The sequence below is a fragment of the Daphnia carinata genome, chromosome 8, assembly GCF_022539665.2.
Source record: "Daphnia carinata strain CSIRO-1 chromosome 8, CSIRO_AGI_Dcar_HiC_V3, whole genome shotgun sequence".
In the NCBI taxonomy this organism is placed as follows: Eukaryota; Metazoa; Arthropoda; class Branchiopoda; order Diplostraca; family Daphniidae; genus Daphnia; species Daphnia carinata.
The window spans coordinates 843846-858088 of NC_081338.1; the positions used below are offsets into that span (position 1 = coordinate 843846).

Here is a 14243-nt window from a genome sequence, read left to right on the forward strand (position 1 = left end):
TAGTAGGTTTTTTTTGGTTGTCATTTTTGTACACCAAGAAACAGTTCGCATTTAAGTATCGCCCACAGTCAGTCGTCTCGTTTTTTCCCTGCAGTCAAGTACTTTGTGTCTCATTTTTTTTTGTGTCAAGCTCAGTCTTCGTTTCTCATTTTTTGCCTCTCTCTCAAGCATAGAAATAAAGTGTCAGTTAGTCCCACCAAATCATCTCTCCATTTCATTTACGCTTACCATTTATTACTCTCACGTTTCCCTGTTACGCTCCCCGCACGAGGAGTTAGTAACAAAAGTGTCCTGTTGATGATATCAAGCTGCCCAAGGAAAAAACTAGTTTCAAGATATGAATTTTCATTCTTGAGTTTAATATATCTACTCAACTTACCGGATTGCAATCCAAAGAGATTTCCTCGGGGTTTCGATAAACTTCCGTTCGGATATTCCTGGTGTTTTGTGCCTTAGATGATGCCACATTCTTAATTTTCTTCGAAAAAGTAGGAGCAATTTGACAGCGAGCCAGGCCAATATTCTGGACACATGTACTCCTAATTAGTGGCCAAACGATACTGCTTGCATTGGAGCACCAGAATTCTGTGTTTTTTAAATGAAAGTGGCCTTCTTTGGTTACAACAGCGACTTTGGTGGGACAACATCGGAGCTTCATGAAACCTGCTGCAAAACATGAATTGCAAGCTGGCCCTTATAGGGGAACCGGAATATCTGTCCAAAGAAAAAAGAATTAGTGTGAATCCAAACATAATGATTGTACATTCATACCTATGATTGAGATAGCTCCTGTATGACCTACAAATTCGGATGATCCAAGGATATGTAGCAGATCCGTATGCAAAAAAGTACGCTAATGGGTGAAAAGTAGGTAGTGTGTGTCCAAGTCACACTGCCCACAAAAATATTGTCGGCATGTAGCACAACGTAGAAAGCTTGGAGCACGGCAACGAGTACAAGAAAAGGTCCCTGCGCCACAAGTTTGTTCTTGAATTTTTTCATTGAGGAAATACCGCTGTTCTTTGAATTTTTTAACTTTCATTTCCATTCTGATCTTCTAAAGTGTCTCGCTCTCCTGGTATTCTTCATTAGTTTTAATGTAGCCAGAATACTTTTGAATTATGATTTCTTGTTCAGCTTCTTGTAGGACCGCGAGTAGATCTGTGTTATCTAAAACGAGAATAAGTGAGGGAATTGTAATCATTGACAATTTTCGACTTACAGTCCTGATCAAACGGACAAAGGTTATCTTTACTCAAGGAAGGTTCAGTGTCAGATTGGAAAGCACTTGAAGTGCCTGGTTGTTCCATGGCACCCAGCAATGTTACCTATTGAAAACAACCAAACGTTACTTTAAAAATGAGTTGATAAGTAGTGTTAGTTTATACTCGATATCGTGTCGACCGAGGCTGTTTGCACCTGATGTTATCGATCACACATAGCTTTTTAACTCGAAGACCAGTCGATTTGCTTGTGATCTGTTGTTTTAGATTTTTTTCTACATTTTCCAGTGCTCTTTCCTCCCACACTACGACTCGCTTCCTGCTTTTAGATTCCATTTTATGTAGCCTAAAACTGTCACTTAAATATCTAAATGTCATAACACATCACTGAAACGTCATTTAAGCAGACGAAATTCATATGTCAAAGGCGGCCTACAGACAATTGCGAACAAGAAGAATAAGGGCTTCGGCTAGAAAAGACTTCGAAAAACCCGTGACCTAGGCCAACTGTCTGGCACAACTCAAGAGCAAACAGTTGGCCTAGGTCACGGAGACCAAGTTGCACGCGAAGCAGATCCATAACGTTGCGATAGGTTTCTGCCAAGCTGGGTTTCTATTCGAATCTCCTTTCCAGATTGAAGAGTCGACTTTCGTCAGTGTAGATGTTGTTGTGGAGATTAGGGGGATCAGTCTTCCACCACAGCCCGCATTCGTATCGATCGCCATTATTTGCCGTCGACTCCTGTAGAATTTTCCAAGCTCGTTGTTCATCTTAAGACATATGTGACTTCACGTCTGGCTTGGTCCCGAATGTCTCTACTTCAATGAGCTGACGAACCATAGACGTTATTTCATCTTCGGTGGAGCTAATGTGAAAACAGCCGGCTCCAAGCGAACTCGAGCGATGGGTTGGACCGGCGATGTACCAGCCGAAGGCAGTTAAGTGAGCGGGAGGAGATCTTGGTTGCAGTGGGTTTTTTTGTGCAGTTCCAAAAGATTATGCGGGTAAACTCCGGGATTCAGCAACGCTTCCTCGAGGGTTCTCCTTACCCCCGGTGCAGGAACCTCTCGAAGGTGAGTTAGTCTCTCAGCGTCGGACCCCACGGCATCGTGAACGAGGATTTAAAATGTTTGTATAAACATTTGCCAGCTGCGTGGGCTCCATTGAAAGACGGAACCTGAAGTCTTGGCGGTATTATTCCACAGCTGGCGGTTGACGTGAATGGTGGATTCAGCTCGTGAATCCAGGGATCTGGCGTATGGGGCCTGTCGGTGATTGAGAATGGCCGTCTACCTGCGATGAGAGGGGGTGCTGCGCCGATGGGCCCAAGGGGGCAAAACCCGGGCCGGCAACGTTGTTGGTTAACGATAAGAATCGACCGGTCCGCGTTCCGGCCAATCCGTTCAACGTGTAAAGCATTCTTCTTGTGGAAAGAATAACTTTACGTTATTAAGACAAATAGTAATAAACTGAACTCGGGAGGCGTTACCACAATGTCGAATATATTTTATTCTAATAGGCCAAATGGATAACAAAGGAATACACAGTTATAGGGCATAAATGGGAAACAGAAATAGAAAATAGAGTTATGCGAAATCAATCTTACCGTCACCGCCGTGGCGAAGATGGAATAAGGATGTCAAACGTTGTAAGAAAAATATAAAGATAGCAGGGCTTGTCGGTCCCACAAGAAGCGATGAGAAGCACTCACAATAGTTATTAAATAAGATATAGTTTAAACTCACTAGATTTGATGAATTGAACAGCACTGTAGATAAGATAGCACGAGAACGAGAACTAGAACTGGAACTAGAACAAGAGCAGGAACAAGAACTAGAGGGAACTAACTTTTGTGAACTAAAGGGCATCCTTTTATAGATTTTACATGTTTGAGGGAAACATAGCATTTCCGACAGATGACTCCGGATACAAGTTATTGAGTGTCGCACGCACCGACATTTCGTATTCACGGAAATGTATGGCACGATGTCCTACGCATGTAACTCATCCAATCAGCAACAAGCTGGATATAAAATATAATATAAAAATAGAATTCAAAGAAATGTCTATGACACTTGAATTATTAATAAGGTATACTTTTACGAAAATGGACAACAAACATAATATATAATATGAATATAAAAAAAACAAAACAATCAAGGTAAAATATAATTAAAAGTTGTATTTTGATGACTTCGTTACAAACGGTAACGAAACTGCACAAGACACCATGGGTGTAAATACGGTGGTAGTTTGAATCACCGGAGGGTGTGTCGATAGTGGTGTTGTGCGTAATGGAGCGTTGGTCGTTTGCGCCTCCAATTATACCGGTAACGGGTCGGATTGGGAAGGTGGGCTCATTTCGACCAAGTATCTCGTCACCTAACAAAACTTCAGCAAACTATTGACGTATGATTACACCGTTGAAACGTTGCCTTTCAGCTTCGTCGCGCAACTCTTGTTGCCTCCTCTGATAGTCGATCTGTCTTCGCTGGGAGTCGATCTACCTCTGCTCAATGTGGGAGTCGATCTGCTGCTGCAAACATTCTACCTCCACTTTCATCAAATGGGTCTCCTCCTCTTCTCTGATCCTCGCCTTCTCTTGTTCTTGCCCCATTTTCAGCTCGGCTTCTTTCTGAAGTCGGTCAACTTCATGAATTTTGGTGAGCGTCGACGATGTACTGGAACTATGAGGCGATCGTTGAGAGCGAGAAGATGCTGTAGACTGAGGTGGAACGCTGGCTAGATAATAGACGACTTTGCTGGTGAATCTTCATGCTAGGAGGACACGAACTGCAGCCACAATTTCTCTATCCCGGCGTGTACGGAAGACAGTCGTGCGTAGGCAAGGTATTGATCATGGCGAAGTTCGTCGAAATCCCGGACGTATACGGCTCGCAATGTTCTTACAGTATCTCTATCGTCTCCTGTTCTGACCGAAGTCATCATCCGCTTGGCAGACTTCATGTGGGTGGCTTTTCCGACGGTACGGGCCCGTTTTAGCTTCTCAGGACCGATCACATTTTTTCGGGTTTCGGGTTCGTCATCCTCATGGATAGCCGGAAGATTGGCGGTTGGATTAGGGGCTGCCTCAACCATAGTGTGGGAAACGAAGGCCGCGAGAACAATGAGAGGAGTAGTCACTGCTAGCGAGGTTAAGGAATGATAGAAAATTCGGATAGATAACGCTAGTTGTTCGGGGACTGGACCTCTCGAATAGTTATGATTTTAATACATTTATTGGGATCTTTTTAACTATTAAAAGAAAGGAAAATGTGGTAAAGAAATAAATGGTATTTAAATCAAAGTGTGAATTATAGTAGTCCTTTTTTTGCTTCAGACGATACTTAGTTTAACATTGTAATAGGAGTCCTGTAAACATTATTTATCAAATGTCAATGATAATTAACTAGTCTTCGTGTTAACATATCTTCGTTCCCAGCACCCACCAAAAGCCCTACGGAACTCATTATTTTCGTTCTTACCATGTAGGTCTTATCTGTGGTTTTGCGGCAAATAGTATTTTTTTATTACAAAATGTACGTGTTTTAAATTATCTATATATAATAATTTTCTTATCTATCAGCTTATTAAGGGGTAGTTCAGCGCCGCTCCCCCCCGGAAATAGGAACATCAGTCGGGGGAGGGGGGACTATTCTAGGACTGGAAGCGCCAGTAACAAAATGTCAAGGGCTAAAACCCAAGCGCTGTGTAAAAGATATTACTGTTATACTAAATCAGCTGCATAAAGCAATTGATGGAGCATGTAATCGTGCTAAAACATTATAAATATGAATTCAAACAAAAAAGATATGATGAAGTGATGAAACGAGCAATTGATAACGCTGTTTGGAGTACGGAAAACTACGTAAGTCGTCCTATTCTTCTATTCCAACAGTGGACAAATAAAATTTTTCTGAAGAAGAAATAGGACCTTTCAAAAAAAATTTGGAGATAAGGTCCTATTTCTCCAGGGGTCGTATTCCGAACGCTGACTTAAGTCAAGTTTTTTGTACTTTTTTCTAAAAGTACAATTCTGAAAATAAAATTATGTAAGAAAAGTTTATTTCTACACTTCACTTTAGCGTTTTTTCGTACTTGATTTTTCCGATTTGTCAAGCCAACAAGTTGTTGGATTTACGACCTGAAGTCGTACTTTACTAATGCTAATTTTCTGTGATTGCATCGTCAATGAAATCAATTGCAGACGAATTTACAATAAATAAACATGCAAAGTAGTACAGATAGTGAATCACCATTCTGTGATGATACGGACGAGTTCGAAGAATTGATGATAGATTTGGGAAATACTGACGAGGTTGAGAGGTTACTCAGTTCTTCTGACAACAGTGAAACAAATGAAGATAGTGATAAGGGAAGCCAAATAATTCGTATAAATCGCAACCGACTACGTCCACTCTATGTGATTTGGAAAGATATTCTTACTCTATTTGATGACGAAAAACTGCGAAAAACCTTTCGATTTGATCGTCAATCCATTAACTTCATTGCAGGTTTTTTTTTGTTATTGCGTTGTATACCTTATTGCAAATGTTTAATTGTTTGACGTAGGGTTAGTAACACCGCTTTTGCCGAAAAGGAAAACAAGGGCGAGACGTATTTTAACTCCTATTTATCACGTTTTAATAGCTTTACAATTTTATGCGACGGGCTCATTTCAAACAGTTGCTGGAAATGTTTTAAGACTCAGCCAACCATCCGTTTCACGGGCAGTGAGAAGCGTTTCATTAGCAGTATGTGCTATTTCACAACACCACATTCACTTCCTTGAAAATCTCGTTCCGGTAATATACTCCCTGAGCTACACAATTATATCGTGAAACATAACGATTCCTTATTTCCAGGTGAAACATGATTTTTATGACATCGCCCGAACGCCCGGTGTAATAGGGTGTGTTGATTGTTCGCATGTTCGAATCGTGCGCCCAATGCACCACGAAAACACGTACATTAATAGAAAGAACTACCATTCAATCAACGTTCAGGTGAAATGGAATGTTAATTCTCATTACCGTCAACGGTAACTGAAATAATTTGTTATCGCATTGAATTTGTGATGCACGTTATCGCTTTCTATCAGTTAATGCTACTAAGCCCGGTAGTTGTCATGATTCCAGCATATTTAAAGACATAGCATTGGTAGAAAATTTGCCCTCGGCCACTTTGGCAATGGTTTTCTTCTTGGAGACAGTGGTTATGGTTGCACAACACATCTCATAACTCCATATGGCACACCACAAACACCCCAAGAGGTTTGATTATTTACGCTTATGGTTGACGGCTAACGTTATCTGCATATTTTCCTATTACCGTTGCGCTTTAATCGAGCACACAAGGCAACCCGAAGCACGATAGAACGTACTTTTGGAATTTGGAAAAAAAGATTTTATTGCCTACATGTGGAACTTCGTCTCGCTCCAAGTAGAGCTTCTAGGTTCATCTGTTAAAATAATGCTCTAGCTTTACTTTTGCAAAAGCATGATTTTGTCCTACAGCGTGATAATAGCTTTTAGTGTTTTACATAACATTGCTATTGATCGGAATCAGCCATTGGATGAGGAAGGTGTTGAGATAGAAGATGATGACGTCGCAAGAAATCCTCCACTACTACAAAACGATGGGGGCAATCAAAATGAAGCTGTTATTCGTCGCCAAGGAAATGCTAAAAGAGCTCAGATTACGCATAATTCGTTTTGAAACATTGCATTTCTACTTTAAATGTATACACATACAATGACTCGGATTTGTGCATATTATAGTTCGTTTTTTGAATTGAAGAGAAGGTCACGAGATCGCTAGGCAGCTCAGATTTATCAAACGGGTCGCCTAACTCACGTCTTGCTTGCATAATCAATATTAGTACCTTGAGGCGCTGTTCTTTCACGCGATAATTTGCAGACATTTCCGATGACAAGCAAACATTCAATTTTTCATTTTTCAACTGTTGTCGTAGGCTTAATGGTGTGGTAGATGAACGTCCTTACTGCTATTTTCAACTCCACTTGCAAAAGCGGGCACAGAAGATGATCTTGGATGAGTTGCTGGTGTAGTTGTTGAACCTGACGAAGTTCCTGACTTTGACGGAATCACTGGCATGGTTACAATATTCAATTCCGGAAAATTGTCATTGCATGTAACCAAAGGAAACGGTGTTGTTGGGTTTGGAGAGGAATTATGTGCCCTACTACTCATAATTAAATAAACTACAGTTAGTGCAATTCACATTATTATGAAAATAAATTAAATTTACATCTCGCCTGCTATTTCGACTTCAACATCTTGTAATCTTGCGTGACCGCGTTGAACTTGGTCGTACAGCGATTTTAAGGCTTCCTCCTCAAGAGTGTCCGTATCACAGCTTCCCTAAAACCATAAAAATTATTAATTAATGTATACAATAAGACCTTATAAACGATCTCTTTAATTTACAGGAATAATTTCTCCAGGCATGCATGGATTGTCTTTCTTTAAAACATTGGCATGAAGTTGCTCATACAGTAGCTTTAGCTTAAAGTGTGGGACACAACCTACAAAGATTCGACAGAATTAATAAAGAGCAGTAAGTGTAAATAGTTTAAATATTAACATGTCCCCTTCAGTGAGTTGACGTATAATCCAATATCCTTCTTCGCTGCAGTTCTCAAATTATTTCACTTCTCTTTTAGTACTTCAACACTTCTCGGTTTGGAATCAGCAAATGATGTTGTAAGAACGTGGGAAATCCTTTCCTATGCAGCAATTTTAGCTTCCCTTGTAACGCCACTATCAAAAACACCTTCAATAACATCCTATTTAAAAATATAAATAGTTAAAATATGTAATTTTGCCACAAATCATTTTGGAATTAACACTTTACGACTCTGTCCAAAGTTCCCTTGGGCCCTTGTTTGTACTTCTACGAGCCATTTTATTAGCAATTACAACGGAAGTTTGTAAATACACTGAAAAATAAACGAATGTTTTGATTTTTTGTTGTTGTTGTTTGATACACATGAATTTTTTTCTGACAGGCAGAAGATTCGTCTGCTACATTCACATAAACGAAATCAGCTATTGGTCGATGCAAGCCCCGCCCATGATAAAAGTCAAGTAAGTATCTTGTCGCGGGTGGGAATAGAAGAATCATTATCTCTTCACAGAGATGACTCACCCGCTCCTTGGACTACGCTGCAACCGGGGGAAAGAATTCACCAGAAGAAATGCTACCCTAGAAGAGATGAAGAGATACGGACCCCGGAAGGGGTGTGATTCGCGCAGCAGTATAAAACACTGCTGCGAAACTTCACTCGAAGAGGCTCTATGGGGAGGAGCTCCCGGGGTTGTCTAAACTCCGTTAGTTTAGTTCCCGTGGCTTCCCTAGCGGTTTTCACAGTGTTGCTCCAAGTTTCAGTAAAGTTCTTGTTTATTCTTTGTTTGGTTTAGAGAAGAAGATCGTGTTACTTGTTGTCGTCACTTGTATTCTTCGTTCCGAGTTAAATACAACAGTGCATGCGACAATCTAAACAAAACAGAAAGTAAAGTGTTCAAAAGTCAAGTGCAATTTTCAATTCAGAATACAACTTGAAAATAATCGGACTTATAATTCGACTTCAACTTTCACTGGCTTGACTTTCGGAGTTCGGTATACGACCCCAGGTCGAATTTTGGATTCTTAATCTCCGGGTCCTAATGCCCCAGGACTTATTTCTCTGGCTACCAAATAATGTTCTACGGTAGCCCTCTTTTACTGTATTTTAGACATGTGGTAAGCTGTATGTTTGAAGGGAAGGAGTTGTTATTTGAATTTTTCACGAGATGATCCAATTTCGTTATTAATACAACTTACATGTTCACGACAGTGCATTAAAATCTGTAACATTTCCCCTCAATAACACCTTTGATTGAGGATCACTCAAACGCTCCAGCCAATGTAAAGCATGGCCTGAGCTCAGTTTAATATGGCAATGCCCAATTTTTAGGCCGCAACATTTTCATTACAATAGGTTTAGCCTTTACCAATACCGCAGCGATATTGCATGCTTTATATGCTTCCATTATCATTTTTAAGAATAAATTAGAGAAAGAAAAAATTAGATACTTTAGTTAGGATTTATTAAGGCTTTACTTGTGCTAACGACGGAACCGGTAGCAAGAAAAATACTTGTACCCATTAGAAACAAAACCTATGGTAACTTATTAGAGGACGTTTGATGGTGTTGCGACGATCGCCCCCTTTGACAAATGCCCCCGTGGGGGGAAGACGATTGCCCCCACGCAATAATAGTTGCCCCCCGACTGTTGCCCCCTCTCCTCTTTGATCAATAGCTCCCTTTCATGTAAGCTGCTAGATGCAAATGCCACGCACGTTTCCGGTATTTGCATTGGATTTTTTTTCTATTGAAATTTCAGGTAAGAATCTGTTTATTTATTTGTTTTCACAGGTTTTTCCTGCAACCTGAAAAACGCTTAGGATTTCCCTTTCCTAGTTAACTGCAAAAAATGTCGGCAGAGGAAAAAGACAAGCAAAGCGACTGTGATCGTTCTCCAGAGACCTGTTTCCGCTTTATCTCCGTTTGATTTTTGCCGTATGGCGCAAAAAGAGGTAAGTTTCAAAAGTATATATACTTACTAAAAAGAAAAAAATACCATTTAATCTTCTTTTACACGCCTAGCGCATCTTTCCGTTTCTACCTCTTGTGTCAAACCAAAATGCTTTTTGAAGAAGACGAGCATCCTATTGTCGAACCAGTTAAAAGGTTGAAATATAATGGAACTCGTTACAATTCCAAAAAAGGCTTCGTTTACCACTTACAGAAGAGGACGTAAGAAGAATTTTATTTTTAAAAATGAAACAATTAAAAAATTAAATATAGTTTATTCCTATCTTTTTTTGCAGAGCGTATTCCATCATTTACTACTGCAAAACACCAAAAAAGCAAACGGTGGTTGCAACGCCAGGATAAGTCTGATATGGAATTTGGACTGTTTTTCAGGCAGGGAAACAAGCACCACAATCATCCCCCAGAAGCAGAAGAACAGCAATTGCTTGCCGTAGTCAACGCATGCGTTGATGCAGTCGGACTCGATCGTAGACAACCTAAAGTGGTTTTTGATGCCGTTCGTCGTGAGTAAGTATCTAGCCACTGTACGTTAAAGATTCCTAAGATAATTAAAGATTTGTTATTTTAGGCATCAAGGCGTTCCTATCGGATATGGCAAAGTGATTCAACGTAGGATGCAGCGGGCCAAGCGCAGACGGCAACCACCAATCCCAGAGATGGTCCAGGAAGTTGCTAATTTAATACAACAATATCCTGAATACTGGTAATGCATTTATAATGTATCTTGTTTTAAACTTATGCTACATTTTACTTTCATTGTTTCTTAGCAACGCATTTGAAAGGGGCAGTTTTATCGAGGTCACGTGAAAGTCGCTGAAGGCGAAGAAGCGCTAGTTTTCCTGTCACCGTAACTATTACCACAGCTTCGCGAGTCCAATTAAATTCAAGCGGATGCTACGTTTCGTACCGTGCCGGGCTCTTCAAACAGTTGTTTACGTTGCACATCGTCAAGTTCAACCTGGTAATTAATGTAAACAGCTACAGAAAACAACCGTACGATTTTTTTGATAAAAATTTTGTTTAGGTTTTTCCTTTCGCATATGGTTTAATGACCAGGAAAACTCGAGCGCTTTACGACGCAGCAATCGAAATGATTATTGACGTTTTCGAACAGTTACATCCCGATCGTTTCATAGGCTTGGATCTGGTCATGTGCGACTATGAGGCAGCAAACCGGGGGTAACTGCAGCCTTTCATGGAAGCGAAGCTGTCGGCTGTTTCTTCCACTATTCGCAGGTGCTGATTTACTTGTTGCTTTTTATGTGTTTAATTACCTACTTTGAAATTAAAGGATGCAGAAACATGGCCTTCAAAATGCGTACTCCAACCATCCAACAATCGGGAAAAATCATCGCTCTCGCTCTTTTACCAGCAAATAGGATTTTGGCAGGATACGAAGTAAGTTCCTGTGATTTCTATTCAAACCCAAAACAAGTAAAGAGTGAAACTTTTTCTAGGACATTCAAGAGCACTATGCAAATGACATTCGGCGGGAAACTAAGGCAATCCAGGAAGCAATTAAGAAACTGAACGCCTACTTCTTCTCGTACTGAATCGGCGAGGTCTCCGAAAGTATTCAGCGTTTTCGGGTTGACACATCGGACCAATAATTTGGTCGAAATCATGGCACTCATGGTTAAACAAACGCATGGGAGGTTCGCATCTCAACGTTTGGGATTTCCCGTGTAAGTAAAGAATATTCACCTAACCTTACAATTTAATAATACTTTACTTTATTATTTATAAGCTCAAAGAAGCCGAAAATGCGAAATTTCGTAATTATGAGACCGAATTAGCAGACAGGCCTTCCACTAGGCCAAAACCATTGCGACAGCGGGAAAAGGACGAAATGGTTGAGAAAAATGGACACCGTTTCATGGAATGGGAAATAAGCCTACGGGAATTTCTGTAATTATCTAGGAATCTCACGGAGCCTCACGTAAATATAGAACAATATGTTATTGTTCTAACACAAGAAATAATACCGGTTGATTTTCTTAGCAAGATGCTGATATTAAGATGCTCTAACTCTTCTCCCGTTGAGGAAAGACCCACGGTGTATCCAAGACGACGGTTTTTGGCTGGGTCTTGTGTAAATCCTACTCCGATGCCTGTTATCACTGCCAGTTCAACAGAGGAAACGTCCTTTTCAGCCGCACGTCGCCACTCACTTTGCGTCGGAAGACTGCCGCATCACCTGTCAGATGATGGCGATTCACCAATAACTAGACATAGCCGCAGAAATTGCCGAAATCCTCAACTTACACCATCTTTTACATCCCCCTGATTCTCTGTTTCTTTTTAAACACAATTGTACAACAAAATTCTTTTAATTTGTAGTGAAAATTAAAGGTCGATATATTTCACAATTTCCAGTACTTATTTGATAGGGGGCTATGGTTCACAGAGGAGAGGGGGCATTTGTTGTTCTTAGGTTAGGGGGCAACAGTCGGGGGGGGTCAACTGTTATGGCGTGGGGGGCAATCGTCCACCCCCACGGGGGCATTTGTCGAAGGGGGCAAACGTCCACATGCCCGTGTGGTATTCCCTTTGAAAAATGGGACCATGTCCTTATATCTTAACCAATCGTTTGATTTAAAAGGAAAACATCTATAATTTTCTATTAGTAATCTATAAAATTTTTCTTCGTTTTCTTCATCAGTGTCTGGAAGTGCCAACTAAACGGCTACGATGTTTGTTGGATTCGAGATTACCTTAACTGAAGCCATTGTTTGGACGGGCTTTCGTGGCGTTCTGGAGGCACTAAAGGTCCCTAAAACTGAAAGTTGTACTGTTACAACTCCTCTTTATTGTGACATACATGGGCATAGTGCTTATAACAAACATTCACAAAAAATGATACATAATATTTACACACGATAGACGCGAAGGTTAGCCGGCTTATGCAAGGCTTCTTCTTAAAGGGCTTACGCGAGGATAACCAGCTTCCAGTAAAGGCCTCTCTAAACGTGCTGTCGGATGGCGTTCCAAATCCCGACTCGCTGTTTAATTGCATGAAAGACGTCAGTCGACTCCGCCCTAGAGCTTCCCTCTAGGAGTGGAAATTCAAACTACACAAAAGGGGGAACACGCATGGAGATAAAATGCGACACAAGAGGGCACTTGCAACAGTATTAATTGTTCCATTCACAATCACCACAAGGAACGGAAAATTTTCAACATGTTCTACTACACATGTACTAAGGAGTACGTAGGTGAGGATACGTTTTTTCCCTATGGTCAAAATGAAAAACGCGCGGGACGTTAGTTAATTTTTTTGTTTTTTTACAAAGTTGTAAACTTGGAGTTCTTCCACGCGGAAGGCGCGATAAGACGTAGTTTTCCACGCGGAAATGTGGAAAACACATTTAAAAATGTTAACTAAATGAGAACCGATGAAATAGATTTGTTTAACATATCTTAGTTAATTTCTACGATTTTCTCCCTCTTCTAAAATCATGAAAGCCTTTAAAATTATTTACGAGAAAATTAAACAGTCAAAATTGATAAATTTTGCATCAATCGATAGCTCTTATCAAGAGGTATCCCATCTATGAAATTTATGTAAAATTTTCAGAAAAAGAAAATTTTAAGCATAACATCTACTTTTTTGTTTTTATCAGTTGCGCCCATTACAATTCCTTATATCCAAAAACAACCATAACACATTTTGCCTTTAAAATTTTTTCCATTTGAAAATGTTGATTACAATTACCCAAAAATAGATAGCCCTTACCTACGTACAGCAAACGTAGGCTTATGCAACCTATGCAACTTATCTTGTGGACAACCCCCGGGAGTTACGTCAACGCATGATTACCAAAAGCCACCGGAAGGCTATCGTTCAATTAACGCTAGCATTGGCTGAATTCTTCAGAACTGAATAAAACGCCCAACACGGATGGATATAAAAGGAGGCCACGCAGCTGGATCGAGGTTCCTTCCGTGTCAGTTACATGTGATGTAGCAAAGTTGTAAACCTTTGTTAGATATTATCTTACCAAAGTTCCGTTGTTCATACTCTATTTTAGAGCTTAGTTAAATAACTTAGCCATTCTGTAGACCGTATCCTTTAGATTGCAAATAAACGGCCTCGACGGCGATCGTTCGTTACAATATATATATTAGTATATATATCATATATATTATAATAGTATTAAAAACATACTATCTCATTGGAAGAATTTATAGCAACCAAATTTATATTATTCGCTTCGAAAAAAACTTAAAGACATGCACTACACGGATTATTCTTTAACTGGCTTAACTTTAACGGTTTAACCACTAAAGCAAGGAACTCAAAGCCCTAGTGGCGGCAACACACACTTTCTCCATAAAGAAAACGGTAGGCACAATTATGTACTAAGTAGTGCCTATTGCCTCGCGAGCAGCCTGAAA

General features: G+C 40.1%; 1 protein-coding gene and 2 pseudogenes across 1 annotated transcript in view; all 3 read left to right on the forward strand.

Moving 5' to 3' along the window:
- The window catches only part of LOC130689626 (tetraspanin-2A-like), a 61747-nt gene that overhangs the window by 39174 nt on the left and 8330 nt on the right, over positions 1–14243 (forward strand). The gene's annotated exons all lie outside the window — the stretch shown is intronic.
- Positions 5453–6942, forward strand: LOC130687017 (putative nuclease HARBI1; annotated as a pseudogene).
- LOC130687028 (uncharacterized) lies at positions 9934–11398 on the forward strand (annotated as a pseudogene).